The 27,609-nt window shown below is 48.2% G+C and overlaps 1 long non-coding RNA gene across 5 annotated transcripts in view; it reads right to left on the reverse strand.

The window, feature by feature from the left end:
• Positions 1 to 773: 773 nt before the first annotated feature.
• Positions 774 to 27,609, reverse strand: part of LOC135050969 (uncharacterized) — a 168,767-nt gene continuing 141,931 nt past the window's right edge. For 2 of the 5 annotated variants that reach the window (XR_010241960.1, XR_010241959.1), the window contains exons 4-5: positions 9,328 to 9,569; positions 774 to 873 (exon numbers count right to left, since the gene is read on the reverse strand). This is a non-coding gene — a long non-coding RNA (uncharacterized LOC135050969). Of the gene's footprint in view, positions 874 to 6,366; positions 6,982 to 9,327; positions 9,573 to 27,609 lie in introns of those variants that run through there. The other 3 variants (XR_010241957.1, XR_010241961.1, XR_010241958.1) reach the window with 2 other exon arrangements.

Raw genomic sequence — 27,609 nt, forward strand, 5'->3', positions numbered from 1 at the left:
GAGGAGCGGAGGACCGTGACGGGCTTTTTCTGAGGCGAGGAGGAAGGACTGCGCTACTTACACAACGGGACGAGCAGAGAAAGAACCGCGGCTGACTCCCGGGACCCGGAGCGGACAGAAGGGACTTACCTGATCTAGTCTCCGGTGACAGCCGCGTGGCTCCGGTGGTCGCGGTGGGAGCGCAGTGACCCATGAACGCAGGAGGAGACCGGCTGCAGTATAAGACGGGACCTTCCTCCGTGACGTCCGCCGGGCGGCGGCAGAGAACAGCTCCACCAACCCGATCGGAGCCAGGAGGATCCTGTACTCGTGAGTGACACCTAATAAGGCGGTAGGCGGCTCCCAAGCATTCCATACATGGTGAGGGGAGGGCCCGCATGAACACTGACACAGAGAAGGGCCTCAGGGTGAAGGGAAAATTAACTCAGTGCCCTGTCAGATAGTGATGAACTGCGGCCTCACGCTGAAGGGGATTTAAGGCTGCACTGTATTATAGACTAAGATATCTGGACCAGGGTCTCCCGCTGAAGGGGATTTAAGGCTGCACTGTGCTATGGACTAATATAGGTCCACGTCATCTGAAGGGGATATAAAAAGAAAGCCCATCTCATATTTGATGCATTACCATAGCTTGCAAACCATATTTGAGACGTTCTAGCTATTAAAGAAGCAGTCAGCTTTAAAGGGGGACTGTATTACCCTTTGTTCAAAGGAAACAGCTAGTTAAAGAGAGTTATTATTTTAGTTACGCTTTGAGCCAGACTTACCTCAGATACCGCGCAGAACCAGTGCGTAGAAACAGGCAGACCAGCCATTCACATCGTCATTTGGATATCTGGAATATGATTCCAGAGAAAGGCTTCTCCGTCAGCTCTAGTCAGATAACACAAAGAAGGAGATAATTTCCATTAATTAACTTAAAATACCTAAGGAATATCTTCATGATATTATTGATCAAGCTTTACCTTATCTTGAGATTTATTCAACCTTGCCTGACATTTAGCGGAAACAAAACGGCTTACGTTATATCCAGTGACCAAGCTTGAGGATAGAAAAGGGAGCTAACTAACTGTGCTACCCCTGTAAGGGACTTATCTACAAAAGAGACTTCATGTGCACCAACTATGGCCATTAACTATTGTGCAGTATAGAAGTTAAAGTGGAATTGATTTACATGGTTACCATTCACAGTTTAAGTATAATAGTGATTAGTAAGAGTTTTTCACTATGTAATTTTGCTTATGGTACTAGTTCAGAGTACTGATATAATAGTCATGCTTAGTAGTTATTGATAAGCTTGTGCTTTCATACTAACCCATTCCAACCCCAGTGAAGATCTGATGAGATCGTCGGTTGCTGTACAATAAACTATATTTATTTTATGTGTTGTGACATACTATTGTGTTGTTCCTAATTGCATCAATGTTGGTATTAGCAATAATAAATGCTAATTAAGGGGTTGCTGTAAATCCTATTGTTAAAATAGTTAAAGGCAATTGCAATATTCCACTGATTCACAGCATACTCTTCAACCTCCCCTCTCTGCGAAGATTAGAAAGATTGAACGAAAAGATTGCATACAGATTGTGCGTTTGGTACACATCTAACAAGCAAAGCCTTGTTATCCAAGTACTGTGTGAGTAATTGGCTCAGTGCTGGCAATTTAGGGGTATATTCAATAAGAGTCGGATCCATTCCGACATGCATTTGTTGGAATGGATCCGACAACCCTTATTCAAAGAGTGGGCAAATCCGACTGTCGGATTTGAGCCTAATCCGACTGTCGGATTTGGCCGCTACTGCTCACCCAGACGCTGCTCCTCAAACCGGAACCGCTCCCCTCACCCCGGCGCCGCTCCCCTCACCCCGGCACTGTTCCCCTCACCCTAGCGCTGCTCCTCACCCCAGCACCGCTCCCCTCACCCCGGAGTGCAAGATCATCAGCTCGGCAGGGTGGATGGAGGAGGCGGCGGCAATGTCAATCCGAATTTGGGCCCCTTTATGACAGAGGCACGCGGATCGGCGGCTATTCCGTCGATCCACGTGCATTCCGACAGCTTTCCGACAAGCTGGATTTCCCGACTTGTCTGAAAAAACGGGGCCGCATTGAATAGGTCAGAACCCCTTCTGACCTAAACCTGTCGGAAACTGACGTCTTTCTGACAAGACGGCAGTTTCCGAAAGGTATTGAATACACCCCTTAGTAGGGGAGTTGGCAACCCTCATGCGCTTTTACTGCAACCAAATCCCCCAATTTTGCCTCTGTCATAATCTTTGTTGGGCTGTCTAGCTCTGCTTTGTGTGCACACGTGCATGAAGTGGCATGTCTTGCCAGACCCACACTGCCCTTTGCTAAAAGGTTAAACAATACTCTTATTTAAGAAAGGGCCTGTTAGGCCTGATTCTGTCTGTTGCTTTACCTTCCCATCCTGTTCTTGAAGGGAGATGCCTACACTGCAATATTTAAAACAATACTGCCATGTACCATGATTCACAATCATTGCATGCCCTACATCTTACTTTTTCCTGAAGGATTCCTCATATAATAACCAGGTCCCTGGTTCTGCATTGGCCTGCATGTCATGTATCACATGTAAGTAACTCAGCCATTTTAAATCCTTACCTTGTCTGGTTTCCAAGTAGCAGGATAAAGGCAGCATTTCCCTATAAACTTTCTCTCGGCCGATGTCGGACCGCATGACATCATTACACAATAACCTTACAAATAAATATGAACTAACTTAACTTATCTAGAAATAAATGACACAGAGAAATAACAACACAGACCACTGAAATGCCATTAAAATCGGTCAACCGTTATTTATTATGATATATTTAAACTAAGTATGGTGGCAATAAGAAAGAACTGACAGACCAACAGTGACATTACGACTTATTGCCGCTACGCATGTCCACGACATGACTTGCTTTATCTCATTGGCTACGCCAATAAGTGCTGAGTTTCCAACTTTCTACCCCAATACACCATAATAGAGCCGGCCAGACAGCCGAGCCCCAATGACCCCTGGTAAGGAGGGCCAGAGTATACGATGTATTGGTCAAAAATCGCACCCACAAACAGCGGCGCAATAGCCACTGTAACTGCCGTTCTTTCCCGCCACAGAGAGTGGTTGACAAACCCCAACCGGCAAAGAAAAAGAAAAACGGGTGGGGAAAACGTGACTCTGGGAGGGAGGGTGGGAAACTCCTAAGAGAAAGAGGCAGGATGCAGATTCTGTCTCACTAAAATGTCTGCTAGCTCCTCCCTACACTCCCACTATCCTAATTAAGACCAACCCCCCAAGCCTATTAACTGTACGATAACCTCAAACATTGTGTAAAGCCCATGCCGTCCTAACAGCCTAGAAGTTTATGCCCGCTTGCGCTATACGCACTCGCTCCTCATTCCAGTAAAAAAAGGTTTTCTATGTCTCGTCACCACTACCTCATTTTCTCTTGACAGCCTCAAGGGCCACCCTGCCTACAGTATCTCTGTAACCTTAAAAATGGCTACGTACTTCCTCCCGATGATTTTTTTTTATGGGTCATACATTGCAAATACCACCTAATGGCTTTGTAGTCATCATACCAACCTCTGGCATCCTGCATTTAGCCACATCAACTCCTCCCACCTCTTGCATTGTCACTGGGCTAATATTTGGCTCTTTTTTTTTTGTTTGGGCTTGTATTTAGCTCCCCCTTTTCCTCTGGGTTGGACCTAGATTTCTCCTGAGGCTCTAAAACTATATACAGATCCCTTGGCAGAATCCTATTCAGTTTATACTTCGGCCATGGGAGACTCATCTCTGGGATTAATTCTCTAGTATAGTCTTGCAATAGCTCTCCCTGATGGTTTGGCAAATTTGCTGGTTATACAGTACTTGCAGTCTTGTCTGTAAGGTTTGCAGCTCTGCCTGTATGGAAACTTTCTTTGTGGTATGTTGGTGGTTAAGTCTATGGAGTGTGCAGCATTTCAAATCTCTTAGAGCCCTTTATTCGGGTTGGGATTGGAATGTCAGCAATCGCTATCCTGGCCGCCAGAATGCCAGTGTTTTCTCCAGTGATTCCCACCACTCTGTTCCATGGGGGCCTCCATATTGCTTGACATTATTCAGTCATCAAACCACTCAGCAATAAGCAGCTCCCAGTCACATGGGCAATTGCACCTGAATGATCTATCACTCAGGCACCCTATATGAATTTGCAGGGGATAGCAGATAGTTGAAAGTACAACTTATCTTCTTAGTGGATGGACTCTAGTGTTTCCAGACTGCAAATCCTCTGGCCAGCAAACCTTGTGTAGTTACTACTATAGTCCTGTGAGTCCTGTGCAATTTGCATACTGCTAATTATCTGCAGCTCCAGCCTGCAAAGTCTGTGCAGTTATCAATATTCTCCTGTGCAGTTTTCAGACTGCTAATTATCTCCAGCTCTAGTTTGCAATCCTATGCTGTTAACCACTGCTATCCTGAACAGTTCCCAAACTGTTATTATCCACAAGTTACATCTGCAGTTATTGTGCAATTCCTACCTGCTTCTTCATTTCTGTTTGAGTCCACTTGTTTCCTGCAGTATACGCAGGGCTGGTTCTATGGTGTTCGGTACCCCCCTGCAAACTATAAATTTGCACCCTCCATACTTTACAAAGGGACAGCGCGCATCAAAAAAGGGATGTGGTCTCACAAGGAAGGGGTGAGGCCACACATTAGTAACCCCATTTAAAACACCCCCAGTAGTGGCGCTGCTTACACATACTGACCCCAGTAGTAGCACCGCTTACACATAACGACCCTAGTAGTAGCGCTGCTTACACATAATGAACCCAGTAGTAGCGCAGCTTACACATAACGCCCCAGTAGTAGCACAGCTTACTCATAATGTCCCATGTCCCAGCAGTAGTACAGCTTACACATAATGCCCCCATTAGCACCACTTACACATAACGCCCCAATAGTAGCGCCGCTTATACATAATGACCCCAGTAGTAGCTCCGCTTACACATAACGCCCCAGTAGTAGCGCAACTTACACGTAACGCCCCCAGTAGTAGTGCCACTGACACATAATGCCCACAGAAGTGCAGTTTATTCACATCTCCCCCCCCCCCCCCCCCCGCACACATTAGGGTTACCAACTCATATCTTTAATTCTGGACACATACTAATTACACAGGTTCTGTGGCTGATTAAAACCAGGTGAAATGGAATCTTGAAGTCAGCCAGTGGTAACCCTGGCACACATACATAAATACACACACATACATACACACACACTTTCTCACTCACTCTCCCTTCACTTACTTGTCACAGTCTGGCAGGATCTGGAGCAGCATGTCCTCCTCTGTGGCACTGCAGTCTGCTGGTCCAGGGTAGCTTTGTCCCCTTTTTCGTCCAATCAGTCACTGCCACTGCCACAGGAGGGGGAGAGGAGACTTTAAGCTGCCGGCGCCACTGCCTGTCATACAGTAACAGACACAGCAGCAGCAGGGAGGTCAGGCACAGCAGCAGGGATGCAGAGTAGGGAGAGCGCGTTTCCAGCCTGGCGCCTACCTGCTCTGCATCCCTTTGCTGAGCGGGTAGCGCCGGGCCTTAGTATACAGTACATGTTAAACAGTTTCTATCAGTACTCTTTCATCATACTGCTCCTTTCCATTTCACCAGGCTCACATGATGTCTGAGCAATATGGGTATGAATTAGCTCGACCCATATTTAGGTTGACAGTCAATAGGCTTACCCCAAATGGTTGACATGGTCAAAAGGTTGACAGGGTCATTAGGTCGACAGGTAAAAGGTAGACAATGGTAGGGTTCGTCAGGTAGGAAAAGGTCGACATATGAAAAGGTTGACATGGCAAATGGTCTACAAAATGTTTTCACCGTCTAAACACAGGGAACCCGCTCGTTAGGTTACTATTCCCAATCATAGTCCATGTGGATGGTAAAGTATGAAAAAAGATGAAATAAATACAAAAAACCCTTAAAATGTTGTGTTGACCATATGTGTGTCGACCATTTGAACATTACTATGCAGAAAAAAGCCTGACTTTCAGGTAAGTGTGCAAAAACAAGGTGCAGCCTATATCCAAAACACACAGTAGGGGCGCTCCCCTCACCCCCAAACAATAATACAGAGCAAAAAGTGAGTGATTCGGATAAAGGGTGCCCTTCTATAACCACATGAAGTATGCAAAATCTCAGTGAGTATCAGAGAATATATCAGCAGTATACATTCCTGTAGACAGCTTGCATCGTCAGCATATAATAGGTCAGTCTACCCGTGTTGCACACAGTGTTTCTCCTCTTGTTTTCTTTCCTCTCAGGATACCCAAAAGAATAGAGGGAATGGGCAGAAAATAGTGTAACACCGTTTTTATTTTTCCACAAACAAAACAGACGACTTCGATAAAACCTTATGATAAAAATTGACACACAAGTGACAAGGATAATCCCAGAAAATAGAGGTGATGTAATTACCAGATTAGAAGAGAACCTGGCAAGTTCTCAAAATCGCATAGAAATAACAGCAATCTCAGGCAGCCACCCGGGTTTTACAGCTCCCTGGAACCCGTAGTCACTTTCACCAACAGTCGTCTGGGCAATTCCTCGCACAACACCAACGCGTTTCAGGTCTATTCCAGACCCTTTTTCTGCACTTGAAGCCTTGACAACTTGATGCAGATTCCAGATGGTGTTCTAAGCTGCTTTGATGTCTGACTGCATCTTGGATAGGGAATGTCTAGAAAGGAGTTCTTTAGAGGTTCCTCCTAAAGTAGTCCTGGAAACATGATCAGGCAAAGACCAGTGTATCAGGAGGACATGGACCGGCAATCCAGACTTTCAGTATGAACTAGAGTTGGACTCAGAAAACCAGGCAATCCAGGTAGTTCTTGGCAGAACATAATTATAATCATATAACCAACCATATATGATTATAATTATGCTCTGCCAAGTCCCAGGGGCGGGAGGGCAGGTCATGAGAAGAGCTGGAAAAGAGGCAGGAAGTAAAAGGTCAGCAGCCTATATGCATGACAGGCCAGCCCCTATCCACAATCCATCCAATCAGCCTCCCGGACCTTCTCTCTACGTTCCTCCCACCACAAAACATTAACCCCTTCCAAGCCGCGGTGATGCATTGAGAGGCGCTCCGCAAGCCCAGACGGTGCGTTTATGCTGCTCGGTCACATTATATTCCCTATGCAGTCTCGCTTACTCTTGCATAATATTTTATTAAATGGTGTCACTAGGGTTCAGTTAACAAATGCAATACCAGCCATGTTTCCAACCCACAAAGTCAGATTACTTCACTCGTGACTCATGAGTTCTGCTTTCTATCTTGCCATAGAAAAGGAAAACAAAATGCCTGTTGGACAGGCGATTATGAAGTCTTCACATCCTGTTTGTGCAGCCTCTGAGGCCAGATGGCACATAAGACAATTATGCAGATACTGACAAGAGCCAAATTCTACAAGTATATGAGACATTTTCTCCAGTCACCTGGTTTGGAAGTGTACAGTACATTTTGTCATTTCATAGAAATGAACAACTTTTATTTCCTGACTGTGGAAAGGGTTTTCAGTATCTCACATCAATTCATACTGAATAAGAAAAGACTAACTGCATATTGTATTGTGTCAATAGAGCTTATTCAGAGATGGATGCAGATTGCTGCATATGCAGCCAAATCCGCCGCCCAGCACAGGTCAAGGCCGCCCAGCATGTGTGAGGCTGCCTTCCAATGCGTCTGCAATTAGATTGCAGATGCATCGGAACTAAGGTTGACCCCTGGCAGCACAGCCCTGCTGCGCTGTCAGGTGGTCGGCTGTCATTTTTTAAATCAGACCGGTTGCATTTATTTGAAAAACGCTGCGTCACTGCCCTGCAAACTTCCACCGTTGTCAATCACATTGCGGTTGCATCCATCAGGGATGCGACCACAATGTGTGTGCCTGTGCAGCTGCAATGCAGCCCCTGCGCATTCGCAGTTTGCCTCCATCGGCAAACTGGGCAGTGAGCTGCATCAGCGACTGGGTCTGAATATGTCTTAACTTGAAAAAATAGACATTGTGACCAATAAACATTGCCCACTGTAAAATGTTTGGGTTTCATACTTAAGGAGCAAGAAGGTGGGGCCAGGCACATCTATATAATAGGCCCTTTGGCTTTCCATGCAGCTGAATACTTCTCGAGGTATCCTGCAAGATAGAAAAGGGTGGCATTGCACCCCAGGAAGTGAAACCAGTCGCACTCCACATCTCACAGTCCTGTTTGCATTTCTTCTTCTTGGATGTTCTGTATTTTACTTGTTTGTCCTCTATGCCTTTGTAATATGCTCTACTCTCTCAATGTAAAGATTTGACAATATTTGTGGTATGGGGATCAGTACAAAATGCCGCCGGCCGGAATCCTGGCGGTCGAAATACCGACGCCGGAATCCCAACCACACAATCCCGACAAGGGTGGCGAGCGGAACGCAGCCCCTTGCGGGCTCGATTCGCTCGCCACGCTGCGGGCACTATTATATTCTCCCTCTATGGGTGTCGTGGACACCCACGGAGGGAGAATATGTCGGGATTGTGGCGGTCGGGATTCCGGCGTGGGTATTTCGACCGCCGGGATTCTGGCCGGCGGCATTTCGTACCGCATCCCGTGGTGCTTAGTTGCCTACCTTCCCACATTGTCTGGGAGAATCTCGGAACTATGGGAAATCTGTTGCTGCCTCGTGAGGGTAGGTGTAGCTCCCGGAATCCTGAATCGCGGACTGTCTATGCCGAAGTGTGCATGTGTGAATCATCCCAGCCAGGGGCATAGCCAGAACTTTGTTGGCCCCATAGCAACATTTTTAAAGGGCCCCTGCTTCTACAAAGACACCTTTCCATAACAGTTGTTAATGTTATGCCCCACAGTAGTGCCCTAGTTTATTTTCTAAAAAATAGTTGAGCCATAGTTCACATTATGTCACATTGTAGTTCTGCCAGTACACACTACATAACACAGTACCCCCAATTCACATTATGGCATGTCCCCAGTTCATATTATGTAACATTACAGTGCTCCAATTTATATTATGTAACATTATCAGAGCCGGCCCTAGCCAATTTGATGCCCTAGGCAAAATTTTATCTGGTGCCCCCTAGCACCTCTGCTAGTTCTGCATCTGACCCAGCAACGCTCAGGCAGTGGGGACCACTGGGGAAGTTACCCTGTGTGCCAGTTCAAGCCTCCATAATGGTACACAGTAATGCCCATAATACACATAATTCCACACAGCAATTCACCTTACACATATGCCCCACATTAGTAATGCTAGTAGCTATTTTTATAAAACTTACTTTTGCTTGCTGGCGTGCTTGCAGTCAGTGTGTGTGCCCATGCAGCTCCCTGGATCCGTGACTGCGTTTTGTGAGATGGGGGTGGCAGGATGGGTGGGTGCGTGCTTGCGCTCGCACCTGTTAAAGGGGCACCCGTACAAGGGATGTGACCTCACAGGGTATGCCGTACTTTGCAAGCCTCACCCTTTATTTTCGCTTGCTCGTTGGAAACAGATAACAGCAATGTCCAGATACTGCCACACCTGCTGGTTATACAAAAAGCCCAGTATCAAATATGTAGCAACGGTCCATTCTCTTCACTATTTAGTGTGTTTGCTGGTGTCTGTTACTCCCGGCAACTGCATGCCCTTTATTTTACACTGTGGGAGCGATATGCTCTGCCCTCTAGTCTGATGTGTCCGAAAGTCACGCTGCACTGATGTTTCATATAGAAACAGTGCAATGCAACTTACTGACCATGTTACAGTGCTGGATGGCAGGGAAATTTTACGGCATGGACTGACTAGGAATTAAAGTGTGGGGAGAACACCGCCCATGTTATGTCCCTGCAGACACCTGGGGTTTGCACATGGATAAGGGACACACACACATGATACCAGGGTGTCCCCCCCCATGTGCACAAGCAGTATAGGTGATGTCAGATTTATGTGAAGTAGTCTTCCAAAATACACATGTGGTATCATAAGCAGCCTAGCCTGCCTATAGCTAAGGCCGGCTCTGATTATAATGCCCTCGAGTTCATTTTATACCACGTTACAATGAGCAGGTCCAGGGGCGTAACTAGATATTCAGTATTGTAGGCCCCAAGGCAAAAGTCTGTAAGGGTCTTTATGTAAAACCCAATGGTGAAAAATGTATATGACACATTTAACTTTGACAGGGAAGGTGAGCTCCTCTCAGCTCTGGGCCCCATAGCAGCTGCACTCCCTGCACCTATGGTAGTTACGCCCTTTTTCCCAGCCCATTACCTTTTTCAGCCGGTAGGCTGGGGCCAGGGGCACTTTATGAGAGGAGAAGGCCTGTGTGCCTCCTCCTCCATTCGGGCCCCCCCTCTCTGCTGACGGCGCTGGAGAGTCTGAGCACAGGATGCTACTAAGGGGTCTATTTACTAAGCCTTGGATGGAGATAAAGTGGCTGGAGATAAAGTACCAGCCAATCAGCTCTAAACTGTCATTTTTGAAACCCAGCAGTTAGCAGCTTATTGGCTAGTCATTTATCTCCACTTTATCTCCATCAAAAGCTTAGTAAATAGACCCCTAAGACCCTTATCCACTCACTGGTCATCTCCAGACTGGACTACTGTAATCTCCTCCTGACTGGCATTCCTGACAAATACCTCTCTCCACTCCAATCTATCCTCAATGCTGCTGCCCGGCTCATTTTCCTCACCAAATGCACTACGTCCACCTCTCCTTTCCTACAAGACCTTCCCTTTCAGAATCCATTTCAAGCTTCTCACACTCACTTACAAAGCCCTTACCCACTCCTCTCCAATTTACATCTCTGACCTTATCTCCCCTTACACTCCCACCCGTCCTCTTCGCTCTGCTAATGCATGCCAACTCTCCTGCCTACTAATTACTTCCTCCCACTCCTACCTCCAAGATTTTTCACGTGCTGCTCCAATTCTCTAGAATTCTCTACCTCTCCCCCCTCAGACTCTTCACCTCTCTACAAAACTTCAAACGGGTTCTCAAGACCCACTTCTTCACCAAACCCAGCCACATCTCATCCTAACCCTCTGTTCCACGCTCTCTATGTACCCTGTCTGTGTCACCCCTGTCTGTCTACCCCTCACCTTTAGAATGTAAGCTCTCACGAGTAGGGCCCTCTTTCCTCATGTGCTTATTCTTTCTCTTACTTTAATAATCTTCAACTTCATCAAATCCAGCAGTCCTCTGCCACCTGATACTTATTTCAGTGTCATCTGCTGATGTAGCTATGTTTATTTACCCTGTACTTGTCCTATATTGTCTTCAACTGTAAATTGCTGTTTTCCTGTTTTGATTATTTGTTTATGTACTCTGTAATTTGGCGCTGCGGATCCCTTGTGGCGCCATATAAATAAAGGATAATAATAATAGATGGTTTAGACTCTACTGTGTATGCGCAGATCACTGTGAAAATGGCATGGTGGCCATTTTCACAGTGATTCCATAGTGCTGCTGACTTCGGCACGGGACTCTGGAGGGTTAAGTATTTAAAAAATGGGTGCAGCGTGTGTGGTGGGGGCCCCTCTGGACTCTGTACCGCACACACACTGTAACCATTATAGATACGCCAGTTGCTGGGGCTATCCAGGGCCGGATTAACAAGGGGGCGGATGGAGCTGCCGCTCCAGGCCCCCCCATTGAAAATAGGCCCACAGACTGCCACAGTTGAGAGGGCCATAATCGCCAACATTACAATGAGTCACTCTGACTCATTGTATGTTGCCATCAGACAGTGCCTCGGCCCCCAGTCTGTAAATCCCGGCCGGGGCAGGAGGAGTGGCCGCTCTCCTCTCAAGCGTCTCCTCCCCACAGATTATTGATCTGCCTGGCAAGTGGGGAGGAGGAACTGCTTTCCCCTCTACTTTAGCTCCTCCCCCCTAGACTTTGGTGCCGCTGATGAGGATGGTCCGGCCGGAGGGCTAGGAGGGGCACCGCAACATAACGGCTGCACCATCTCTGCATTCACACCAGTTGCCCGCAATTCACACTACAGTGGTCGGACTCCCTGCCACCACCTGCACCGCACACAGCACTGGCTGCCACCCCTCCCCCCACAGCCACCTCCCGCACCGCACACAGCTCTGGCCGCCACCCCTCCCCCCCAGCCACCTCCCGCACCGTGCTGGCCACCACCCCTCCCCTTCGGCCGCCTTCTGCACCCCACACTGCGCTGGCCGCCAACCCCTCCGCTCGCCTCTGGCACCACACACCGTGCTGGCGATTTTTTTGTGTTTTTTTTTTTAAAAGGAGAAGATTGACATGATTTCCTGGTGGGCTGACCAGAGATGGGGCTGCGGAAAAGATTTTTTTCTGGGCCTGCCATATATTGATGTACTGCCTGGAGAGGACTGGTTACAAGAGCAGCACCAGTGCTCCGCCACTTACTGGAGCTTTTCGCTTTTACACCCTGCCGAATTAGGTAATAACTAGTGATGAGCGGGTTCGGTTTCCGAGAAACCGAACCCCCCCGAACTTCACCCTTTTTACACGGGTCCGAGCCATACTCGAATTCTCCCGTATGGCTCGGTTAACACGAGCGCGCCCGAACGTCATCATCCCGCTGTCGGATTCTCGCGAGATTCGGATTCTATATAAGCAGCCGCGCGTCGCCGCCATTTTCACACGTGCATTGAGATGATAGGGAGAGGACGTGGCTGGCGTCCTCTCCGTTTATATACTAATACTAGTAGAAGACAGTTGATCTGATTGCTTGTTTATTACTATAATTGTGGGGAGGATTGGGGAGCAGCTGTTAGGAGGAGTACAGTGCAGAGTTTTGCTGATAGTGACCACCAGTTTTTTATCCGTTCTCTGCCTGAAAAAAACGCTCCATACCATATCTGTGCTAAGTGTGCTGCATGATATATCTGTGCTGAGTGCTCACACTGCTTAATTGTGGGGACTGGGGAGCAGCTATAGCAGAAGTACAGTGCAGAGTTTTGCTGACAGTGACCACCAGTATACGTTTGTCTGCCTAAAAAACACTCCTGTGGTGCCTTTTTTTTTAGACTAGTTTAGCAGTTTGCTAACAGTGTCCACCAGGTCCAGTATACTGTATATAGCAGTACGGTAGGCCACTGCTGTACCTACCTCTGTGTCGTCACTCGTCATCCATTAAGTATACTATCCATCCATCTACATTGTATACCTGTGGTGCCTTTTTTTTAGACTAGTTTAGCAGTTTGCTGACAGTGTCCACCAGGTCCAGTATATAGCAGTACGGTAGGCCACTGCTGTACCTACCTCTGTGTCGTCACTCATCATCCATTAAGTATACTATCCATCCATCTACATTGTATACCTGTGGTGGCTTTTTTTTAGACTAGTTTAGCAGTTTGCTGACAGTGTCCACCAGGTCCATAATACTGTATATAGCAGTACGGTAGGCCACTGCTGTACCTACCTCTGTGTCGTCACTCATCATCCATTAATACCCCTTTCACACTGCAGCTTATACCCGGTATTTTGCCGTTTTAACTGGCTTCCTAAACGGGTCAAGCTGCGATGTGAAAGGGTCCCCTTCAATTTACCGTTTTCAAAATACCGGTATTTTGAAACGGTAAAAAAGAAGGGTCCTACCCGTTTCAGTTCCATTTCACTGTGCAGTGTGAAAGGGTCTGAAACAGTATTTGCAAGCCCCAGCAGGTAATAGGCTGTCTCCATGTGTGATGTCAGCAGCCACAACCAGGAAACAGCTTGGAAAACACAGGAGACACATGTGAGAGTGGCTTTATAAACGTTTAAACGGGAAAAACACGGAAAAAAATGGCGTGGGGTCCCCCCTCCAAAGCATAACCAGCCTCGGGCTCTTCGAGCTGGTCCTGGTTCTAAAAATGCGGGGAAAAAATTGACAGGGGATCCCCCGTATTTTTAAAACCAGCACCGGGCTCTGCGCCTGGTGCTGGTGCAAAAAATACGGGGGACAAAAAGAGTAGGGGTCCCCCGCATTTTTTACACCAGCATCGGGCTCCACTAGCTGGACAGATAATGCCACAGCCGGGGGTCACTTTTATACAGTGCCCTGCGGCCGTGGCATTAAGTATCCAACTAGTCACCCCTGGCTGGGGTACCCTGGGGGAGTGGGGACCCCTTCAATCAAGGGGTCCCCCCCCCAGCCACCCAAGGGCCAGGGGTGAAGCCCGAGGCTGTCCCCCCATCCATTGGCTGCGGATGGGAGGCTGATAGCCTTGAGTAAAATGACAGAATATTGTTTTTTCCAATAGTACTACAAGTCCCAGCAAGCCTCCCCCGCAAGCTGGTACTTGGAGAACCACAAGTACCAGCATGCGGGAGAAAAACGGGCCCGCTGGTACCTGTAGTACTACTGGGAAAAAAATACCCAAATAAAAACAGGAGACACACACCGTGACAAGTACAACTTTATTACACACTGCCGACACACATACATACTTACCTATGTTGACACGCCGACTGCCACAGTCTCCAACGATCCGAGGGTACCTGTGAAAAAAATTATACTCACCTGCCAGTGTCCAGAGATAAATCCACGTCCAGAAATAATCCTCGTACTTGGCAAAAAAAAAAACACGAACACCCGAACCACCGGACTGAAAGGGGTCCCATGTTGACACATGAGACCCCTTTCCCCGAATGCCGGGACATCACGTGACTCCTGTCACTGAGGTCCCTTCAGCCAATCAGGAAGCGCTACTCCGTGGCGCTCACCTGATTGGCTGTGCGTGTCTAAGCTCAGACAGCGCATCGCACAGCTGCCTCCATTACTTGCAATGGTGGGAACTTTGCCGTCAGCGGTGGGGTTACCCGCGGTCAGCCGCTGACCGCGGGTGACCCCACCACTAACCACAAAGTTCCCACCATTGAATATAATGGAGGGAGCTGTGCGATGCGCTGACAGCTCAGACGCGCACAGAGCCAATCAGCAGAGTGCAAGGACGTTGCGCTCGCTGATTGGCTTACGAGACCTTTCAGTGACAGCAGTCACGGGGGGGTCTCTCTGCATTCGGGGAAAGGGGTCCCATGTGTCAACATGGGACCCCTTTCAGTTCGCTGGTCGGGTGTTCGTTTTCTTTTTTTGACAAGTACGTGGATTTATCTCTGGACCATGGATCAGGTGAGTATAATTATCTTTTATTTTCAGGTACCAGTGGATTCTACTTGGAGAAGAGGACCGACTGCTTCGTGTCAACATAGGTAAGTATGTGTGTGTCGGCAGTGTGTAATAAAGTTGTACTTGTCACGGTGTGTGTCTCCTGTTTTTATTTGGGTATTTTTCCCCCAGTAGTACTACAGGTACCAGCGGGCCCGGTTTTCCTCCGCATGCTGGTACTTGTGGTTCTCCAAGTACCAGCTTGCGGGGGAGGCTTGCTGGGACTTGTAGTACTATTGGAAAAAACAATATTCTGTCATTTTACTCAAGGCTATCAGCCTCCCATCCGCAGCCAATGGATGGGGGGACAGCCTCGGGCTTCACCCCTGGCCCTTGGGTGGCTGGGGGGGGGGACACCCCTTGATTGAAGGGGTCCCCACTTCCCCAGGGTACCCCAGCCAGGGGTGACTAGTTGGATATTTAATGCCACGGCCGCAGGGCACTGTATAAAAGTGACCCCCGGCTGTGGCATTATCTGTCCAGCTAGTGGAGCCCGATGCTGGTGTAAAAAATACGGGGGACCCCTACTCTTTTTGCCCCCCGTATTTTTTGCACCAGCACCAGGCGCAGAGCCCGGTGCTGGTTTTAAAAATACGGGTGATCCCCTGTCAATTTTTTCCCCGCATTTTTAGAACCAGGACCAGCTCGAAGAGCCCTAGGCTGGTTATGCTTTGGAGGGGGGACCCCACGCCATTTTTTTTCTGAATTTTACCATTCCATCTAAAAAAAAAAATATATATATATATTTTAAAAAATATATAAATAATACTTGTGCCTCCAAAAAAGACAAACCAAGTACCTAATCCCTTCTAATATAAATAGATATGCTTCAAGCTGCTGGGTTCCATCGTACAACTATCCAAATTATTAATAATGTGTGGGCCAGAAAAGTCCATTTATAATGACAACCACTGTTTTCTATGGGTGAAACGGGTTCAGTGTGAAAGGTACCAAAACGGTAATGAAATGGTAATTTACTGGTTACAACATGAGATGTGAAAGGGGTTTAACTGCTCAGACCCGTTTTAAGAACCGTTTCAAATACAATTTCAAAAGCAGGTTTTGCGATGTGAAAGCAGCATAAGTATACTATCCATCCATCTACATTGTATACCTGTGGTGCCTTTTTTTTAGACTAGTTTAGCAGTTTGCTGACAGTGTCCACCAGGTCCAGTATATAGCAGTATGGTAGGCCACTGCTGTACCTACCTCTGTGTCGTCACTCGTCATCCATTAAGTATACTATCCATCCATCTACATTGTATACCTGTGGTGGCTTTTTTTTAGACTAGTTTAGCAGTTTGCTGACAGTGTCCACCAGGTCCATTATACTGTATATAACAGTACGGTAGGCCACCGCTGTACCTACCTCTGTGTCATCACTCGTCATCCATTAAGTATACTATCCATCCATCTACATTGTATACCTGTGGTGCCTTTTTTTTTAGACTAGTTTAGCAGTTTGCTGACAGTGTCCACCAGGTCCATTATACTGTATATAGCAGTACGGTAGGCCACTGCTGTACCTACCTCTGTGTTGTCACTCGTCATCCATTAAGTATACTATCCATCCATCTACATTGTATACCTGTGGTGCCTTTTTTTTAGACTATTAGCAGTTTGCTGACAGTGTCCACCAGGTCCATTATACTGTATATAGCAGTATGGTAGGCCACTGCTGTACCTACCTCTGTGTCGTCACTCGTCATCCAGTAAGTATACTATCCATCCATCTACATTGTATACCTGTGGTGGCTTTTTTTTAGACTAGTTTAGCAGTTTGCTGACAGTGTCCACCAGGTCCATTATACTGTATATAGCAGTACGGTAGGCCACTGCTGTACCTACCTCTGTGTCGTCACTCATCATCCATTAAGTATACTATCCATCCATCTACATTGTATACCTGTGGTGGCTTTTTTTTTTAGACTAGTTTAGCAGTTTGCTGACAGTGTCCACCAGGTCCATTATACTGTATATAGCAGTACGGTAGGCCACTGCTGTACCTACCTCTGTGTCGTCACTCGTCATCCATTAAGTATACTATCCATCCATCTACATTGTATACCTGTGGTGCCTTTTTTTTAGACTATTTTGGACTATTTCAGACTATTGATACTGGCATATAATTCCACACATTCAAATATGGAGAACAAAAATGTGGAGGTTAAAAAAATAGGGAAAGATCAAGATCCACTTCCACCTCGTGCTGAAGCTGCTGCCACTAGTCATGGCCGAGACGATGAAATGCCATCAACGTCGTCTGCCAAGGCCGATGCCCAATGTCATAGTAGAGAGCAGGTAAAATCCAAAACACAAAAGTTCAGTAAAATGACCCAAAAATCAAAATTAAAAGCGTCTGAGGAGAAGCGTAAACTTGCCAATATGCCATTTACGACACGGAGTGGCAAGGAACGGCTGAGGCCCGGGCCTATGTTCATGGCTAGTGGTTCAGCTTCACATGAGGATGGAAGCACTCATCCTCTCGCTAGAAAAAAGAAAAGACTTAAGCTGGCAAAAGCACAGCAAAGAACTGTGCGTTCTTCGAAATCACAAATCCCCAAGGAGAGTCCAATTGTGTCGGTTGCGATGCCTGACCTTCCCAACACTGGACGGGAAGAGCTTGCGCCTTCCACCATTTGCACGCCCCCTGCAAGTGCTGGAAGGAGCACCCGCAGTCCAGTTCCTGATAGTCAAATTGAAGATGTCAGTGTTGAAGTACACCAGGATGAGGATATGGGTGTTGCTGGCGCTGGGGAGGAAATTGACAAGGAGGATTCTGATGGTGAGGTGGTTTGTTTAAGTCAGGCACCCGGGGAGACACCTGTTGTCCGTGGGAGGAATATGGCCATTGACATGCCTGGTCAAAATACAAAAAAAATCAGCTCTTCGGTGTGGAATTATTTCAACACAAATGCGGACAACAGGTGTCAAGCCGTGTGTTGCCTTTGTCAAGCTGTAATAAGTAGGGGTAAGGACGATAACCACCTCGGAACATCCTCCCTTATACGTCACCTGCAGCGCATTCATCATAAGTCAGTGACAAGTTCAAAAACTTTGGGTGACAGCGGAAGCAGTCCACTGACCACTAAATCCCTTCCTCTTGTAACCAAGCTCCTGCAAACCACACCACCAACTCCCTCACTGTCAATTTCCTCCTTACCCAGGAAAGCCAATAGTCCTGCAGGCCATGTCACTGGCAAGTCTGACGAGTCCTCTCCTGCCTGGGATTCCTCCGATGCATCCTTGAGTGTAACGCCTACTGCTGCTGGCGCTGCTGTTGTTGCTGCTGGGAGTCGATCGTCATCCCAGAGGGGAAGTCGGAAGACCACTTGTACTACTTCCAGTAAGCAATTGACTGTCCAACAGTCCTTTGCGAGGAAGATGAAATATCACAGCAGTCATCCTGCTGCAAAGCGGATAACTGAGGCCTTGGCAGCCTAGGCGGTGAGAAACGTGGTTCCGGTATCCATCGTTAATTCAGAGCCAACTATAGACTTGATTGAGGTACTGTGTCCCCGGTACCAAATACCATCTAGGTTCCATTTCTCTAGGCAGGCGATACCGAAAATGTACACATACCTCAGAAAAAGACTCACCAGTGTCCTAAAAAATGCAGTTGTACCCAATGTCCACTTAACCACGGACATGTGGACAAGTGGAGGAGGGCAGACTCAGGACTATATGACTGTGACAGCCCACTGGGTAGATGTATTGCCTCCCGCTGCAAGAACAGCAGCGGCGGCACCAGTAGCAGCATCTCGCAAATGCCAACTCGTTCCTAGGCAGGCTACGCTTTGTATCACCGCTTGCCAGAATAGGCACACAGCTGAAAACCTCTTACGGCAACTGAGGAAGATCATCGCAGAATGGCTTACCCCAATTGGACTCTCCTGGGGATTTGTGACATCGGACAAAGCCAGCAATATTGTGCGTGCATTACATCTGGGCAAATTCCAGCATGTCCCATGTTTTGCACATACCTTGAATTTGGTGGTGCAGAATTATTTAAAAAACGACAGGGGCGTGCAAGAGATGCTGTCGGTGGCCCGAAGAATTGCGGGCCACTTTCGGCATTCAGGCACCGCGTACAGAAGACTGGAGCACCACCAAAAATACCTGAACCTGCCCTGCCATCATCTGAAGCAAGAGGTGGTAACGAGGTGGAATTCAACCCTCTACATGCTTCAGAGGATGGAGGAGCAGCAAAAGGCCATTCAAGCCTATACATCTGGCCACGATATAGGCAAAGGAGGTGGAATGCACCTGTCTCAAGCGCAGTGGAGAATGATTTCAACGTTGTGCAAGGTTCTGCAACCCTTTGAACTTGCCACATGTGAAGTCAGTTCAGACACTGCCAGCCTGAGTCAGGTCATTCCAATCATCAGGCTTTTGCAGAAGAAGCTGGAGACATTGAAGGAGGAGCTAAAACAGAGCGATTCCGCTAGGCATGTGGGACTTGTGGATGGAGCCCTTAATTCGCTTAACCAGGATTCACGGGTGGTCAATCTGTTGAAATCAGAGCACTACATTTTGGCCACCGTGCCCGATCCTAGATTTAAAACCTACGTTGTATCTCTCTTTCCGGCAGACACAAGTCTGCAGAGGTTCAAAGACCTGCTGGTGAGAAAATTGTCAAGTCAAGCGGAACGTGACCCGTCACCATCTCCTCCTTCACATTCTCCCGCAACTGGGGGTGCGAGGAAAAGGCTAAGAATTCCGAGCCCACCCGCTGGCGGTGATGCAGGGCAGTCTGGAGCGAGTGCTGACATCTGGTCCGGACTGAAGGACCTGCCAACGATTACTGACATGTCGTCTACTGTCACTGCATATGATTCTCTCACCATTGAAAGAATGGTGGAGGATTATATGAGTGACCGCATCCAAGTATGCACGTCAGACAGTCCGTACGTATACTGGCAGGACAAAGAGGCAATTTGGAGGCCCTTGCAGAAACTGGCTTTATTCTACCTAAGTTGCCCTCCCTCCAGTGTGTACTCCGAAAGAGTGTTTAGTGCAGCCGCTCACCTTGTCAGCAATCGGCGTACGAGGTTACTTCCAGAAAATGTGGAGAAGATGATGTTCATTAAAATGAATTATAATCAATTCCTCCGTGGAGACATTCACCAGCAGCAATTGCCTCCAGAAAGTACACGGGGACCTGAGATGGTGGATTCCAGTGGGGACGAATTAATAATCTGTGAGGAGGGGGATGTACACAGTGAAAGGGGTGATGAATCGGACGATGAGGAGGAGGTGGACATCTTGCCTTTGTAGAGCCAGTTTGTGCAAGGAGAGATTGATTGCTTCTTTTTTGGTGGGGGCCCAAACCAACCAGTCATTTCAGTCACAGTCGTGTGGCAGACCCTGTCACTGAAATGATGTGTTCGTTAAACTGTGCATGTCCTGTTTATACAACATAAGGGTGGGTGGGAGGCAGAGGCGTAACTAGGGTTTTTGGAGCCCAGGGCAAGATCAATAATGGCGCCCTCCCCCCCCAAAAAAAAAAAAATATTTTTTTTAATAAAAATAATAAATAAATAAAATGATAATAATAAAAAAAAAATACAAAAGGAAAGTATGTGCAGACGCCACCGGTGTCACTGCATATAAAGATGTCAGGGTGTGTATGTACAGATGTAGGTGCAGTGGTCGAAGTTGAATTTTTGAAGGCGGAATGAAAGAGTGCAGATAGCAATTATGCGCGCGCCGAAGGTGCGCGCGCTCCGGAAAAGGGGTGCGGTCACTCAAAAGGGGCGTGTCCTTCAGTGTAGTAGGACCCCTTATACTATCTAGTACTGGTGCCCCTTTCACATTATAGCACACGGTATGAGCCGAAATTCACATTATAGCACACAGTATGAGCCGAAATTCACATTACCCCACACGGCATGAGCCGAAATTCACATTATAGCACACAGTATGAGCCGAAATTCACATTACTCCACATGGTATGAGCCAAAATTCACATTATAGCACACGGTATGAGCCGAAATTCACATTATAGCACACGGTATGAGTCGAAATTCACATTACTCCACATGGTATGAGCCAAAATTCACATTATAGCACACGGTATGAGCCGAAATTCACATTATAGCACACGGTATGAGTCGAAATTCACATTACCCCACACGGCATGAGCCGAAATTCACATTATAGCACACAGTATGAGCCGAAATTCACATTACTCCACATGGTATGAGCCAAAATTCACATTATAGCACACGGTATGAGCCGAAATTCACATTATAGCACACGGAATGAGCCAAAATTCACATTACCCCACATAGTATGAGCCGAAATTCACATTATAGCACACGGTATGAGCCAAAATTCACGATACAGCACATGATATGAGCCAAAATTCCCATTATAGAGTTAGGGGATCCTACCCCCAGAATTAACATGGCCTGTGGGGCACTATGATGAGGGGAGCCCACCCCCTTAATAGACTAATTGCAGAGTTTAGCAGCGGAAGGGCTGCAGTGGTTTCTCACCCCAAGCTGCGGTGCTTCTGCCACCTCCGACACTCCACATCTTCGGCACCACCCGGGATGCAGAGCACTGCACCGGGTATGCACCTTTTTCAGTGTGGTCTGCTGTGCTCCGAAGGGGTTCTTGTTTCATGCTGCAGGATCCCGATGTGCGCCTTCCTCCCCGCTGTTACTGTCACGGTAAGCATTAGTATCGTTTACCGCAGAGGCCATTTTCTGAGGCATATGTGTTAAACCTTAGGAACTGAGATGCCCTTCTCACCATACAGCTGTGTGGCCGAGCTGGGCGGGGGGACAGCCAGCAGCAGCATGCCGGATATCAGCAGCAGAGGGTGCGGGCTGTACATACTTGAGGCAGCTGGATATTCAACAGTGCTGAAAGCCTCCGGAGCCTGCACCCCCGGAGCTGCAGTACACCGGCAGAGGACACCCATCCCCCGAACCCTGCGTAGCCCAAAGCCGGAGATCAGCAGCATGTTGAACGCGGAAGCAGAAGCTGCTTATTGCCGGTCAACATGCTGCTGATCTCCGGCTTTGGGCTCCGCACGTGCCTTACAGCCCCCACCCTCGGCTGCTGATATCCGGCATGCTGCCCCTGCTGCTGGCTTTCCACCCGCCCGGCTCGCCCACCCAGCTGGATGGTAAGTGAGAAGGGCATCTCAGTGCCCGTGGTTTAATACATATCTCTCTTCGGTAAATGGCCATTAGTACATCCCACACACACTAATTACACACACACAGACTGGCCACCCCCAAATCCTACACACACCCACTCAGACTACACACACACATTCTCATACTTTCCTCTCCCCCACACACACACTGGACTGCAAAAATTTACACACACTGACACTGTTCCACACACACACAATTAACACACACTCACTGTCCCACACACACAATTAACACACACGCACACTGTCCCACACACCAGTGGCGTGCGGTGAGGTCAGTGACGTGCAGTGAGGCACTACAGCCATAATGTCTGCCGAATCCTGCTGATGACCCCTACCGCCACTGAGCCAATGCCCGCCACTGCCTCTGAGCCGATGCCCGCTGCCACCACCAATGGCTTACAAACTCGCCCACCATCACTGACCCAGCCCTCTGCCACTAATTTGCAACTCAGTCCAAAGCCGCCAATGCCCGCTGCATGCCTGCTCATCATACTTGTGATATATTGTACATTTTTATAGAAAACAATAATAATTTGTGTTTGGGACTGGGAAGGGAGTGGGAGGAGGACATGAATGCAATTTTGTTGTCCAGGGCTTCCATTAACTTAATGGAGAAGGATCTGAATGGGTTAAAAATTTAAAAAAAAACTGCGTGAGGTCCCCCCTCCTAAGTATAACCAGCCTCGGGCTCTTTGAGCTGGTCCTGGTTGTTTAAATACTGGGAAAAAATTGAACAGGGGTTCCCCGTATTTAGACAACCAGCATCGGGCTCTTAGTCCGGTCCTGGTTCCAAAAATACAGGGGACAAAAGATGTAGGGGTCCCCCCGTATTTTTAAAACCAGCACCGGGCTCCACTAGCCAGGGACATAATGCCACAGCCGGGGGACACATTTATGTAGGTCCCTGCGGCCGTGGCATTACCCCCCCAACTAGTCACCACTGGCCGGGGTTCCCTGGAGGAGTGGGGACCCCTTAAATCAAGGGGTCACCCCCCCTCCAGGCACCCAAGGGCCAGGGGTGAAGCCCGAGGCTGTCCCCCCCATCCGTGGGCTGTGGATGGGAGGCTGATAGCCATGTAAGTAAAAAAAATAAGAATTTACTTATCGATAACTCTATTTCTCGTAGTCCGTAGTGGATGCTGGGGACTCCGTAAGGACCATGGGGAATAGCGGCTCCGCAGGAGACTGGGCACAAAAGTAAAGCTTTAGGACTACCTGGTGTGCACTGGCCCCTCCCCCCATGACCCTCCTCCAAGCCTCAGTTAGGATACTGTGCCCGGACGAGCGTACACAATAAGGAAGGATTTTGAATCCCGGGTAAGACTCATACCAGCCACACCAATCACACCGTATAACTTGTGATCTAAACCAAGTTAACAGCATGATAACAGAGGAGCCTCTAGAAAAGATGGCTCACTACAGCAATAACCCGATTTTTGGTAACAATAACTATGTACCAGTATTGCAGACAATCCGCACTTGGGATGGGCGCCCAGCATCCACTACGGACTACGAGAAATAGAATTATCGGTAAGTAAATTCTTATTTTCTCTGACGTCCTAGTGGATGCTGGGGACTCCGTAAGGACATGGGGATTATACCAAAGCTCCCAAACGGGCGGGAGAGTGCGGATGACTCTGCAGCACCAAATGAGAGAACTCCAGGTCCTCCTCAGCCAGGGTATCAAATTTGTAGAATTTTACAAACGTATTTGCTCCTGACCAAGTAGCTGCTCGGCAAAGTTGTAAAGCCGAGACCCCTCGGGCAGCCGCCCAAGATGAGCCCACCTTCCTTGTGGAGTGGGCATTTACAGATTTTTGGCTGTGGCAGGCCTGCCACAGAATGTGCAAGCTGAATTGTACTACAAATCCAACGAGCAATAGTCTGCTTAGAAGCAGGAGCACCCAGCTTGTTGGGTGCATACAGGATAAACAGCGAGTCAGATTTTCTGACTCCAGCCGTCCTGGAAACATATATTTTCAGGGCCCTGACAATGTCTAGCAACTTGGAGTCCTCCAAGTCCCTAGTAGCCGCAGGCACCACAATAGGTTGGTTCAGGTGAAACGCTGAAACCACCTTAGGGAGAAACTGAGGACGAGTCCTCAATTCCGCCCTGTCCGAATGGAAAGTCAGATAAGGGCTTTTACAGGATAAAGCCACCAATTCTGACACGCGCCTGGCCCAGGCCAGGGCCAACAGCATGACCACTTTCCATGTGAGATATTTTAACTCCACAGATTTAAGTGGTTCAAACCAATGTGACTTTTGGAACCCAAAAACTACATTGAGATCCCAAGGTGCCACTGGAGGCACAAAAGGAGGCTGTATATACAGTACCCCTTTTACAAACGTCTGAACTTCAGGGACTGAAGATAGTTCTTTTTGGAAGAAAATTGACAGGGCCGAAATTTGAACCTTAATGGACCCCAATTTCAGGCCCATAGACACTCCTGTTTGCAGGAAATGTAGGAATCGACCCAGTTGAAATTCCTCCATCGGGCCTTACTGGTCTCGCACCACGCAACATATTTTCGCCAAATGCGGTGATAATGTTTTGCGGTTACATCCTTCCTGGCTTTGATCAGGATAGGGATGACTTCATCCGGAATGCCTTTTTCCTTCAGGATCCGGCGTTCAACCGCCATGCCGTCAAACGCAGCCGCGGTAAGTCTTGGAACAGACAGGGTCCTTGCTGGAGCAGGTCCCTTCTTAGAGGTAGAGGCCACGGATCCTCCGTGAGCATCTCTTGAAGTTCCGGTTACCAAGTCCTTCTTGGCCAATCCGGAGCCACGAATATAGTGCTTACTCCTCTCCATCTTATAATTCTCAGTACCTTGGGTATGAGAGGCAGAGGATGGAACACATACACTGACCGGTACACCCACGGTGTTACCAGAGCGTCTACAGCTATTGCCTGAGGGTCCCTTGACCTGGCGCAATACCTGTCAAGTTTTTCCCAACGGTTTATACTCATGTGGAAGACTTCTGGGTGAAGTCCCCACTCTCCCGGGTGGAGGTCGTGTCTGCTGAGGAAGTCTGCTTCCCAGTTGTCCACTCCCGGAATGAATACTGCTGACAGTGCTATCACATGATTTTCCGCCCAGCGAAGAATCCTTGCAGCTTCTGCCATTGCCCTCCTGCTTCTTGTGCCACCCTGTCTGTTTACGTGGGTGACTGCCGTGATGTTGTCCGACTGGATCAACACCGGCTGACCTTGAAGCAGAGGTCTTGCTAAGCTTAGAGCATTGTAAATGGCCCTTAGCTTCAGGATATTTATGTGAAGTGATGTCTCCAGGCTTGACCATAAGCCCTGGAAATTCCTTCCCTGTGTGACTGCTCCCCAGCCTCGCAGGCTGGCATCCGTGGTCACCAGGACCCAGTCCTGAATGCCGAATCTGCGGCCCTCTAGAAGATGAGCACTCTGCAACCACCACAGGAGGGACACCCTTGTCCTTGGTGACAGGGTTATCCGCTGATGCATCTGAAGATGCGACCCGGACCATTTGTCCAGCAGGTCCCACTGGAAAGTTCTTGCGTGGAATCTGCCGAATGGGATTGCTTCGTAGGAAGCCACCATTTTTCCCATAACCCTTGTGCATTGATGCACTGAGACTTGGCTCGGTTTTAGGAGGTTCCTGACTAGCTCGGATAACTCCCTGGCTTTCTCCTCCGGGAGAAACACCTTTTTCTGGACTGTGTCCAGGATCATCCCTAGGAACAGAAGACGAGTCGTCGGAACCAGCTGCGATTTTGGAATATTGAGAATCCAACCGTGCTGCCGCAACACTACCTGAGATAGTGCTACACCGACCTCCAACTGTTCTCTGGATCTTACCCTTATCAGGAGATCGTCCAAGTAAGGGATAACTAAAACTCCCTTCCTTCGAAGAAGTATCATCATTTCGGCCATTACCTTGGTAAAGACCCGGGGTGCCGTGGACCATCCAAACGGCAGCGTCTGAAACTGATAGTGACAGTTCTGTACCACAAACCTGAGGTACCCTTGGTGAGAAGGGTAAATTGGGACATGAAGGTAAGCATCCTTGATGTCCAGAGACACCATGTAGTCCCCTTCTTCCAGGTTCGCAATCACTGCTCTGAGTGACTCCATCTTGAATTTGAACTTCTGTATGTAAGTGTTCAAAGATTTTAGATTTAAAATCGGTCTCACCGAGCCGTCCGGCTTCGGTACCACAACAGTGTGGAATAATACCCCTTTCCCTGTTGCAGGAGGGGTACCTTGATTATCACCTGCTGGGAATACAGCTTGTGAATGGCTTCCAAAACTGCCTCCCTGTCGGAGGGAGACGTCGGTAAAGCCGACTTTAGGAAACGGCGAGGGGGAGACGTCTCGAATTCCAATTTGTACCCCTGAGATACCACCTGAAGGATTCAGGGGTCTACTTGCGAGTGAGCCCACTGCGCGCTGAAATTCTTGAGACGGGCCCCCACCGTGCCTGAGTCCGCTTGTAAAGCCCCAGCGTCATGCTGAGGGCTTGGCAGAGGCGGGAGAGGGCTTCTGTTCCTGGGAACTGGCTGATTTCTGCAGCCTTTTTCCTCTTCCTCTGTCACGGGGCAGAAATGAGGAACCTTTCGCCCGCTTGCCCTTATGGGAACGAAAGGACTGCGCCTGATAATACGGCGTCTTCTTATGTTGAGAGGCGACCTGGGGTAAAAACGTGGATTTCCCAGCTGTTGCCGTGGCCACCAGGTCTGAAAGACCGACCCCAAATAACTCCTCCCCTTTATAAGGCAATACTTCCATATGCCGTTTGGAATCCGCATCACCTGACCACTGTCGTGTCCATAACCCTCTTCTGGCAGAAATGTACAACGCACTTACTCTTGATGCCAGTCGGTAAATATTCCGCTGTGCATCACGCATATATAGAAATGCATCTTTTAAATGCTCTATAGGCAATAATATACTGTCCCTATCTAGGGTATCAATATTCTCAGTCAGGGAATCCGACCACGCCAACCCAGCACTGCACATCCAGGCTGAGGCGATTGCTGGTCGCAGTATAACACCAGTATGTGTGTAAATACATTTTAGGATACCCTCCTGCTTTCTATCAGCAGGATCCTTAAGGGCGGCCATCTCAGGAGAGGGTAGAGCCCTTGTTTTTACAAGCGTGTGAGCGCTTTATCCACCCTAGGGGGTGTTTCCCAACGCACCCTAACCTCTGGCGGGAAAGGATATAATGCCAATAACTTTTTAGAAATTATCAGTTTTTATCGGGGGAAACCCACGCTTCATCACACAC

This window comes from Pseudophryne corroboree, chromosome 2, assembly GCF_028390025.1.
Source record: "Pseudophryne corroboree isolate aPseCor3 chromosome 2, aPseCor3.hap2, whole genome shotgun sequence".
Classification (NCBI taxonomy): Eukaryota; Metazoa; Chordata; class Amphibia; order Anura; family Myobatrachidae; genus Pseudophryne; species Pseudophryne corroboree.